The following is a 10,756-nucleotide window of genomic DNA, read 5'->3' as shown; positions in this document are numbered from 1 at the left end:
GCGAGGGCTTTCTCTAGTTGTGGCAAGTGGGGGCTACTCTTCATCGCGGTGCGCGGGCCTCTCACTGTCGTGGCCTCTCTTGTTGCGGAGCACAGGCTCCAGATGCGCAGGCTCAGTAGTTGTGGCTCACGGGCCCAGCTGCTCCGCGGCATGTGGGATCTTCCCAGACCAGGGCTCGAACCCGTGTCCCCTGTATTGGCAGGCAGATTCTCAACCACTGCGCCACCAGGGAAGCCCTATCCTACATTTTATACATGAGTTGTTCCTTAAATATTTTCATGAATTTAAAGGATTTTAAAAAAATTACAATAAATTGTAAATAAAGCTAATGTTTTAAGAATGTGGGCTTTCACTTTGATTAGATTATATACTCTTTAAGGGCTGGGACTATCTTTTCTTTTTACACCTTTACTCTCCAAGTCTCCTCCCTCCTTGAAGGAAAGAGGTAAGGTAAACTATTATTGCTCACAGTTGGTAACCCATATTGTAGTGATCTATATGATTTACTAAATTGTGCCTGGGATGAACATATTAATTCATATTTGTGCTGACCATAGTAGTCTGTCTACTAAGAGACTTCAGAAAAAGGCTATTGTGATGATAAAAATGTCAACACACTTTGTTAAGTTCAGAACCGAAAGAGACTTGGTTATTATTTAAGAAGCACACCTGTGGTTCTAGGCCTTTGGAATAAAATAAAAGAGAAAAGCAGTACGTGTATTATTTTTGTTTTTGTTTTTTCCTGTCTTAAGATCAGACTACAGAACCCTGAATTTTCCAGTTTCTCTCTGCTATGCTTATGGGAGCTAAATTGGAGCTTTAATACAGATTATTCACTTTGTTCCTCAGTCTGGATTCTCTCATTCTCTCTGTGCCTCTGTCATACCTCTATCTATCTATCTATCTATCTATCTATCTATCTATCTATCTATCTATCTATCTATCTATCATCTTTTTCATTGACCTCACTGTTTCATGAGGAAACTAAGGTCAAATTTGCTCAGTTGGGATAGTGCTGAGAGTCCATAAGGTAGTCGCTGAACTATAGTTAGATAACGTGTTACTATACTATGACTTGATCTTCAACACTCTCAAGAAAAATTGGGTTCTCTAAACAGTTTAGACAGCCGGCAGCTGACACAGAAAATGGCAGAAGCCCAGTCTGCCTTACTCCGTGGCTTATGATCTGGGTTTGTTTATTTATGCCTTGGACAGGAGCCGGACCTTGAGTTGGAGCGAAGCTGTTTTTCGACGCTCGACTCTAGTTCCTTGAACGATTGCCTGGGCGCTCCTCCTTTGATGTCTGGGCGTTCGTGATTTCGGTGATCTTTTGCCGTCTTCTTGCTTGATGTTTTCCGAGTGGTGGCGGCGCCGGGTGGAAGGCTGACTTATCCGCCAGGCCCCGCGCTCAGGCTGTTTTTTCCCGCTGGTCGGTAGAGCGGACCCCTTGCTTCCTCCTTGCCTCTTCTAGTCTGTGGCTCAGTCCACTCGCTGGGCTGCAAACTGAGCCCCCTCCCGCCTTTCAGGTAGGCCACGGGAGGAGCCTGGGAGGCCCGGCCCGGCATCCATCCGCCGCCGGGTTGAGAAGACCTTGGCGCCGGCGGGTGGGCGGCGGGTCGGCAGCGGAGACACGGCCAGAGGAGGAACTACCCGGCTGCGTTCGGGGGCGCGGTCGGTGAGGCGGCGGGAAACTGAGGGAGAAGCCGGAAGGACGCAGAGATGGTGGGGCTGCCCGGTGTGGTTTGGTAGGGAGGGGACGTTGGCTCTGGGGCGGGTGTCGGTACCCCCAGTGTGTGGGGAAAGTCGCTTTCCAGGAACGGATAGAGCTTTGCGCGCTTTGGCTCTCCTCTCTTCCTCTCTCTTCACCCCCCAAAGGCTCCGGGTGTCATGACTCAGTTGCACTGGGGACACTTGCTGAGTCCGGCCTTTGAAGGGGCCTTTGAATAGGTGGAGGCTTGTGGAACAGGGCCCTCTGGCTCCTCTGAGCGAAGTGTCATGTTCTCGCCTTTTTTGGGTCGGGAAACTGAGGCTGATCTAGGACGTGACTTTTCCCCGTAGCCCTGACAGATCTTTAAATGCACCGTAAGTCATTTTTTGTTGTTTACCAGTTCAATTTCCCCCCCCCCCCACTTTACCAGTCATTTTATCCACATAGTGATTTGCCGTTTGATTGTCTGTGATCCTTCCTTCCCAGGAATATAGAGTCCGTCACTGGGGATTGCAGAAGTAAAGGGACCACGCGATCTTTGGCTGGTTTTGCTTTTGAAAGTCTGTATCATTTTAGCGAGAGTAGAAAGAAAAAATTGCTTTGTTTCTTGATAGAAAATTTTGTTTGCTGTCTGTTTTGCTTTCTGGTTGATACTTATTTCTCCTCCTTCCCCTCAGCCTGTTTCTCTTTGGAAGTCTTTCAACTATGGTGTTAAGTGGTTAACGTCCTGCAGAGGATGGTCAAGATTTTGAAGTCAGATATTTATCCTCAGAGAGTGCTTTCTAGGAAGAATCCAAATAAAACCCAAGGAGTCTCTTTCGGACCAGTTTTGTATTTGATTAGTGGCTTAGTTACTGCATATACTAGAGTTAAAAAGCCTGTGTGTAGAAATCATTCAAATATTGAGATATTTAAATTGAAAGTTAGCATTCTGGGAACTCCATTATGTTTTCCTTTTCTCTCCCAGCTTGGAAATTTTGGAGACTACATGTTCTTACTCATTTTATTTTCATTGGATTCAGTGTCATGATTCTAATTTGTGTAATTTCTTTGTTGAAAAAAATAACGTAGAGGTCATTCTAGGTTGAATAAGTATTTCCACAATACGTATGTAGAATCAGTAGGAGATAGGCTTTCTTAAGGGAGAAGAGACTAAATTTATAGTCCTTGGATGGAAACTATACAAGTCTATGTTCTTTAACAGATTTAGACTTCTCATATGAGTTTTGGAAGGATTATTGTTCCTTATTATTATTGTTATTATTATTTTGGTGAGGTCAGCAGGATTTAAATGAAGGGCCCTTGATCATGAGTGATTTCCTAGTTACCAGGACCTTAGTGCTCCCAGAAGGGGATTCATGAAGAGTCATGAGACTATCTTTATGGAGAATCTAGATTGGGAAGTTAGGCTAAGAATGTGTGTTCTCTGGAAAAGTTTTTATGGTAGAAGAGAAGTTAGAGCAGAGGAAAAAATTTAGAGAAGGAAGGGACATTACTCTCTGGGGATTGATATGTTCTGCATAGAATGTAGAGTTAGTGTAGTATCTTAGTGGCTACTAATGAATGCTAAATAATAAATGGAATTTGCTCTGAGTGTCAGGAAGAAATGTTGGGAACATTTTGTTATGCTTCTGTAGAAAATAATTAGCAGAGGTTTAAGTTGAATTGAGGAGGACAAGAAATGTGGTTGTGCTGGTGGGGAGGGGTAGAGCTTCTTATCAGCTTCTCCCCTGCTTTGTGATAGAAATTCACTCAACTCTTACCTTTCTTGGTTAAATCTTGTGTTCTTTCAAAGTCAGATCAAGCTCTCTCCTGGCATTTCTTTTCAGAATTTACAAATTCAGGATGTGACTGAATTATTCTGTCTTCTCTTGGGGATTGTTAAAGATGTGAACTTCTTCGAATGTCTTCTAGAACTTGTCCTAGAAGGAGTTATGTATAGCACTTGAAAAAGATTAGTTATGTATATCACTTTGAAAACAATCAGTTATTTTTATTAACAGAGTAATAACTTAGTTTTATACTGTATAATTTTCAAAATATTTTCAACTTGTGTTAGGATACTTATGAAACTTTTATTCTTTTGATCATGCTCCTTTATGCTGCTTATTAACACTGAATCCAGAACAAATATTTATGGTCTTCAAGGATCTTCATGAACGTTTATGTTGACAGTTTGTGTTGACAATTTATCTCACTCTTCCCACTTATCTTACTCTTAAAGGAATTGGAGAAAAAGTTTGTTGTTAGCACACTGAGGTCTCTTTTTTTAAGATACTTCTCAGCCCTGATAGAGTTATTTTGGAATGGGATGCAAATCTTTTTGCCCAGTGGTTTGGTTTACCAAAAAAAAATACCCTTAAGTTCCTTGAATCATAGTCGTGCTCGTTTCTTTCTCCAGTTGTTCCTCATAAACCCAGAGAGAACTTTCTGTTTCTTGTCATAACTTTTGTTTGTACGGAAGTGCTATGGTACAACCTGTACTACGGTTTGGGGGTAGTTTATATTTTATATTTTCGAACCTCTTCTGCCCCCAAGTTAATTAGATCTTTTTTTTGGTCCCTTTTTCTCAAAGCTAAAATTAGTTGCTGATAGATAAAAATGTTGTGATCGCTTATTGTCAGAATATATTTATGTGCTCAGTAGTATGTGGCAGTCTGCCAAAGTGATGTGGCTAGAAGAAAACAGATTAAGGAATCAGGAGACCTGGGTTTAAGTCCTAGGTTTACCAACTCACTAGCTGAGAAATCTTGTACAAACTATTTAAGGAGGCCATAGGGAAGGTTACTGTCCTTTATTGAGCATTTACTGTGTCGTGTTCTTTGCAGGTGTTAATCTCACTGAATGCTCATAACAGTCCCTTAAGTTAGATACTAATTTCCCCATGGATACTGAACTCACAGAAAGTAAATAATTTGTCCAAGATCACACAGCAAGTATGTAGCAGAGCTGGGATTCAAATTCCAGGCTTTGAGTGCTTTTATGTGTCTGTATTTAAAGAATGGGAAAGATAGTACTTCTATCGTAATACTTCTGTTGAGAAAAAAAATACATGAAGCTGCTTTGAAAAGATAAAGTGCTCTTCAAATGTTAACTTCTATGCTGTCTTACAGCAGCAATGAACAGATGTCATCTGGGTTCTTGGACAGCTTGCTTCTTTGAAGGCAGCATTATGCCTGACAGTCATGGACGATAAAGGTGATAAACATTAAATGCATTGGAGAAGCTTACTACATGTTTGTGGAAAGGAGTAAGTCCTTGGAAGTGCTAGTGAAAGAAGTTTTAGGTGCTGCATGTTACTCCCTCTATTCCAGTTAGTCCTGGCTTGTTTATAGATTAGCATAGTCTTTTCTAACTTGCTCTCTGTCTCTTCCTTCGCTCTTAGAGTTGATAATCTTCGCTTCACCTAAATTTTTTCCTTTGTTTATTGAGTATTGTTGCACTGTGTTTTTTCCTGAGGTATGAAATATTCCAGTCAGACCTTGTGGATCTGTTCCTTGATTGTGACTGTATGTTTCAGCCCTTACCTTTTCAGACTTTTGTTCATCTACCAAATATTTATGGACGTCTCATTAGATGCTGGGATACAAAAGTAGACATGAGTGTTCCTGCCCTTATGGAGATAATTGCAGTGGGGAGCAGAGTTGACCAGGTATCTGATAAAGACTGAAATTTAGGCTGTGCTATTAAGGAAACAAACAAGGGCTGACAGAGAGAGAGAGAGAGATGAGAGAGATGAAGGAGTGAGGAAGGCACTGGGTGTTCACGGGGATTGGGGTCTTCAGCCATGGCATCCTTAAGCCCCCTAAAAAGTTGGAAACATACCATGATTCAGTATATTCATGTTCCCCTGTTGCCATTGCAATGGAAGTCTTCATTTAAGATTGCTACATAAAATATTTGTCTGTTACTTAATGTATGATGACACTGGATTTGGCATAGTAAAGGATAACTATGACTTAATGAATATCCAGCATGCTTGACTAATGGGTTTAATTTTTTACTTCTTATGTGTTAGTTTTTATTTATTAGTTTTTTCCAAAAAAAACTGTCCTTTGGAAGTTGAGTTCAATGAATTTGAAAACTGGATACATGCCTTCAGGTGTTTGTAGCAGGGAATAAGATGAGGTATTCAGCTTCATATAAAGGGAGAGACTTAGGAGAATTGTCGTGAAATTGAGAGAGGGAAAATGTAGGTTGCTGTTGGGTGTGTATACAATAACACCTACAATCTTTTTCTTTTTTTTTTAAATTTATTTTTATATTTATTTCTGGCTGTGTTGGGTCTTCGTTTCTGTGCGAGGGCATTCTCTAGTTGTGGCAAGCGGGGGCCACTCTTCATTGCGGTGCGCAGGCCTCTCACTATCGCGGCCTCTCTTGTTGTGGAGCACAGGCTCCAGATGCGCAGGCTCAGTAGTTGTGGCTCACGGGCCTAGTTGCTCCGCGGCATGTGGGATCTTCCCAGACCAGGGCTCGAACCCATGTCCCCTGCATTGGCAGGCAGATTCTCAACCACTGTGCCACCAGGGAAGCCCAACACTTACAATCTTGTTTGGTACTTTTCCTGCAAGAAATTAAAAGTATTTTGCAAACATTTTTTCCTACTACTTACTGGAATTACATTTCTATCTGTAGGATTCACTGAGGCAAATTTCACATTTCATGATTTCATCATTTGTTTATTTCTGCTTCCCAGGATAGAACATATATTCTCCCATGAGCCAAAATTACTTTGTTTTAGGTATATATGCCTATGATATAATGAAACAGCTGAAGTTTTGCTGAATTCGAGAGGATTAATATGCATGTTTGATTTGGGGAGAGAATTGGAGTATTTCTGTCTAGCTGACCTGTGAAAACAAGGCAGAAAAATATGTCTTGCCAAACTCTTGAAATAATAGCATAGTGGTCCTGACTCTGGAGCCAGGCAGTCTGGGTCCAAATCACAGTGCCAGTACTTAACTAGCTCTGCGACTTGGGCAAGTTAATTAACCTCTCTGTGCCTCTCCTCATCTGTAGAATATCATACGGTGGTTGTGAGATTTAAATGAGTTGACATATGTAAAGTGTTTAGAATAGCACATAGCACTATATATGCCAGCTGTTATCATTTTCAATATTGTTATAATAAGCTAAAGATTATATGTTCTTCAAAAGCAGAACAGGTAATAGTGATGCTTAGATTGAAGTTTAGGGTCTTTTGAGAAAGCTTGAATAAGGGATAGGAAGTTAAAGCAGCATATTTGTCCTTCCTTCACCTCAGTGTCCTTCAACTTAGAGTGAGAGGATGAGTCTTTACTGGGAAAGAGAAAACCTCCAAAGCAACAGTGTCTGAAAGAGTTCCAGATATTAGATGGAGGGCAAAACTTTGAGGATTTTGTAATATATGTAGCAAAACAGTCTAGAGCTATTTTAGGAACAGAAGAACATTTCTTTGCAAAACAGGTAGAAAATGATAGTATCTGAATTTTACCATTTATTTGAACTGTGATTGGTGCTTGATGGATTTTGAAGAAAGTGATTAAAGTTGTGGAAAAGGGTGATGTTTAGGGAAAAGTCAAAGCCACCAAATCACCTTGGGTAAACATCTGGAAGAGTGAACATATTTTTTGCTTAGTGGTAAAGACTGAGCATCCAGTAGAGTTAGTTTTTCTGTTTGTTTTTTTTTTTAAAGATTTATTTATTGATTGATTGATTGCTATGTTGGGTCTTCATTTCTGTGCGAGGGCTTTCGCTAGTTGCGGCGAGCGGGGGCCACTCTTCATCGCGGTGCGCGGGCCTCTCACTATTGTGGCCTCTCTTGTTGCGGAGCACAGGCTACAGACACGCAGGCTCAGTAGTTGTGGCTCACGGGTCTAGTTGCTCTGCGGCATGTGGGATCTTCCCAGACCAGGGCTCGAACCCGTGTCCCCTGCCTTAGCAGGCAGACTCTCAACCACTGCGCCACCAGGGAAGCCCTCTGTTTGTTTGTTTTTTAATTATATTTTTGGCTGCGTTGGGTCTTCGTTGCTGTGCGCGGGCTTTCTCTAGTTGCGGCGAGCAGGGGCTACTCTTTGTTGTGGTGCGTGGGCTTCTCATTGTGGTGGCTTCTCTTGTTGCGAAGCACTGGCTCTAGGCACGCGGGCTCAGTAGTTGTGGCTCGCGGGCTCTAGAGTGCAGGCTCAGTAGTTGTGGCTTGCGGGCTCTAGAGTGCAGGCTCAGTAGTTGTGGTGCACGGGCTTAGTTGCTTCGCAGCATGTGGGATCTTCCCTGAGCAGGGCTCAATCCCGTGTCTCCTGCCTTGGCAGGAGGATTCTTAACCACTGCGCCACCAGGGAAGTCCCAGAGTTAGTTTTTTATTACTGTTATCCTTTTATGCATTATAAATTGTGGGTTTCTTCAGTCTTTGCCTTAACTGTTTATGTTTTCATCTCCAAATCTCTATAATATTCCTGCTCTGTCATTTAAAAAAGCCTATTTAATGACTATAGTAGAGTCTGTTTTTTCAGTCGTTCATCCAGTAAATGTCTATTGAATGTTTACCTCTGTAGGAGGTGGTGAGGATACCCTAATAAGAGCTGATCAGAGCCAGTGCTTATTGAAGTGCTTTGCACCAGGTACTGTACTAAGTGCTTTGTGTTGTTGATTCTTTTCATTCTTATAACAACCTTATTTATGGTGTAGGTACTTTGTTCTCCCCATTTTCTAGATGTGGAAATGGTGGCGCAGAGAGCTTAAGCAGTTTGCCCAAGGTCATAGAGCTCGTGCGTGGCAGAACCAGGATTTGAATCCAAGCAGCTTGGCTCCCCTGCTCCTAATCCCTAAATTATACTGATTCTAAACTATCAATACTTTAAACAATTCTAAATTCCTTAAACTACTGCCATTATACCAAGAGTACAGTGAAAAAAATAGACATTGTCCATGCCCTTATGGAGATTATGATCCAGAGGAGAGAGAGGCAGTAAACAAAAAATACACCAGTAGGGACGTCCCTGGTGGTCCAGTGGTTAAGCATCTGCCTTCCAATGCAGGGGACACTGGTTCGATCCCTGGTCGGGGAACTAAGGTCCCACATGCCGCGGGGCAGCTAAGCCTGCACGCCACAACTAGAGAGAAGCCCACTGCTGCAACGCAACAAAGAGCCCGTGCTGCAACTAAGACTCGATGCAGCCAAATAAATAAATAAATATTTACCAAAAAATACACCCATAAATGTATAATTACAAAGTATGTGAAGTCTTATAATGGAAAAGTAAAAAAGATTATAGCATGGGTACGTGAATTATATTGGAGCTTTGGGGGAGGTTTCTCTGAAGAAGTGATATTTAAGCAGAGACTAGAAGGATGAAAGGGGAAGGGAAGGGAATAGCATGTGTGAAAGCCTTGGCGTGGGAAAGAACTTGGCACATTTGAGAAACTGAAAAAAGACTGGTGTGCTTTGAATACAATGAGCAGTGGGTAAGAATGGGGGGCATAGGATGAGGATAGAGACTTAGGCAGGACTGTGTCAAGGATTTTGGATTTTTTTCCTAGGTATAATCAGAAGCCTTTGAAGGTTTTAAGAATGAGTGTTGTAACCTAATATATGATTTTTAAAAAATTATTCTGGTTACATTGTGGAAATATTTGAAAATCTGTGGTGGAAAAAATTGGAAATTGTGGAAAATTTGGAAAGAGAGGAAGTGGGGAAAGTCTAATAATTAGGATGCCTTATAGTGGTCCAGGCAAAAGATGACAATGGTTTGGATTAGGCTGTAGGCAGAGGAGATGGAGGAAAGTAGAAAGATTCAGTAGATACTTTAGAATTAGGACAGAACGACTTAATGATGGATTGGATATGTGGGAAGAGAGAGGTATCAGGTATGATTCCCAGATTTCTGGCATGAGTATCAGCATCTCAGAAGTTGCCATTTCTGAGGTGGAAACATTGGAGGAGGGGTAGATTTTAACTTGAGTTGGGGAGTGGAATGAAAGCCTCAATTTTAGTCATGCTAAGTGTGAGATATCTGTGAAATAATACAAGTGGACACATCAAGTAAGCAGTCATTGAGCTAACGCTCAAAAGTGGCGCTGGAAATAAATCTGGATGCCCCCGTATACAGGTGTTAACAGTCAAGGAAAATGGATGAGTTTACCCAGACGCAAGGCATGTATAGACTAGGAGTAGAAGAGCGCTTAGGACCAAGCTGCAAGGAATGTAAGAGAAAATCTCAGAAACTGGGAGAGGAGTGTGTTTCAGGGAGGAAGTGATCACCTGTATTTTGTTTGATTTAGCAACACAGAGATCACTGATGATCATAGCAAGAACAGCATTGGAGGAATGTAGGGCCAGAGCCAGATTAAAGTGGGTTTAAGAAGTGGAAAGGGAGGAAGTGGAGATGGTCTGTATATTTAGATTATTACCACGTGTGTCTTCCCATGAGAAGTAAGACTTTAAGAGGAAGTAATATCATAAGGTCCATGAACATAGGAACAGTACCTTTTCATTTTGTTGTCCTTGCCTGCTTAGCCTTGGTGTCTTGCGAAAAAGTTGTATTAAAGCAGAAAGGGGCAAGGGAATGAGGGTATTCGCAAGATGGTGAGATAATGATTCTCATGGTCTTTATATGTGGCCTCGGAGTTTAAGGCTTTATGTACTTTTCAGCTTTGCTATCATTAGCCTTTCTGTTTTCACCGCCCTACCTAATGGATATTTTGTATTTTAGTATTATTGGTTTGGATTTTTTTTTATTATTACTGTATTTATTAACCACCTGCTTTGAGCAAGCACTTTTTCTTTTTTTTTTTTTTAAAGTTAATTAATTAATTAATTTTTGGCTGCGTTGGGTCTTCGTTGCTGCACGGGCTTTCTCGTTGCAGCGAGCGGGGTCTACTCTTTGTTGCGGTGCGCAGGCTTCTCATTGCAGTGGCTTCTCTTGTTGTGGAGCACAGGCTCTGGGCGCACGGGCTTCAGTAGTTGTGACATGAGGGCTCAGTAGTTGTGGCTCGCGGGCTCTAGAGCACAGGCTCAGTAGTTGTGGCGCATGGGCTTAGTTGCTCCGCGGCGTGTGGGATCTTCCTGAACCA

The 10,756-nt window shown here is 41.8% G+C and overlaps 1 protein-coding gene across 14 annotated transcripts in view; it reads left to right on the top strand.

Annotated features, from left to right (window-relative positions):
- The first annotated feature begins 938 nt into the window (after positions 1-938).
- Positions 939-10,756, top strand: part of AMBRA1 (autophagy and beclin 1 regulator 1) — a 180,492-nt gene continuing 170,674 nt past the window's right edge. For 5 of the 14 annotated variants that reach the window (XM_082410726.1, XM_082410738.1, XM_082410725.1 and 2 more), the window contains exon 1: positions 943-1,526. The gene's annotated coding sequence lies outside the window, so the exon portion shown is untranslated. Of the gene's footprint in view, positions 1,723-1,771; positions 2,083-10,756 lie in introns of those variants that run through there. The other 9 variants (XM_082410734.1, XM_082410730.1, XM_082410733.1 and 6 more) reach the window with 9 other exon arrangements.

Source organism: Balaenoptera physalus, assembly GCF_965194825.1.
Source record: "Balaenoptera physalus genome assembly, chromosome: 10".
Taxonomy (NCBI): Eukaryota; Metazoa; Chordata; class Mammalia; order Artiodactyla; family Balaenopteridae; genus Balaenoptera; species Balaenoptera physalus.
Note: the sequence above shows the minus strand (reverse complement) of the source record. Positions and strands in the feature narration are given on the sequence as shown.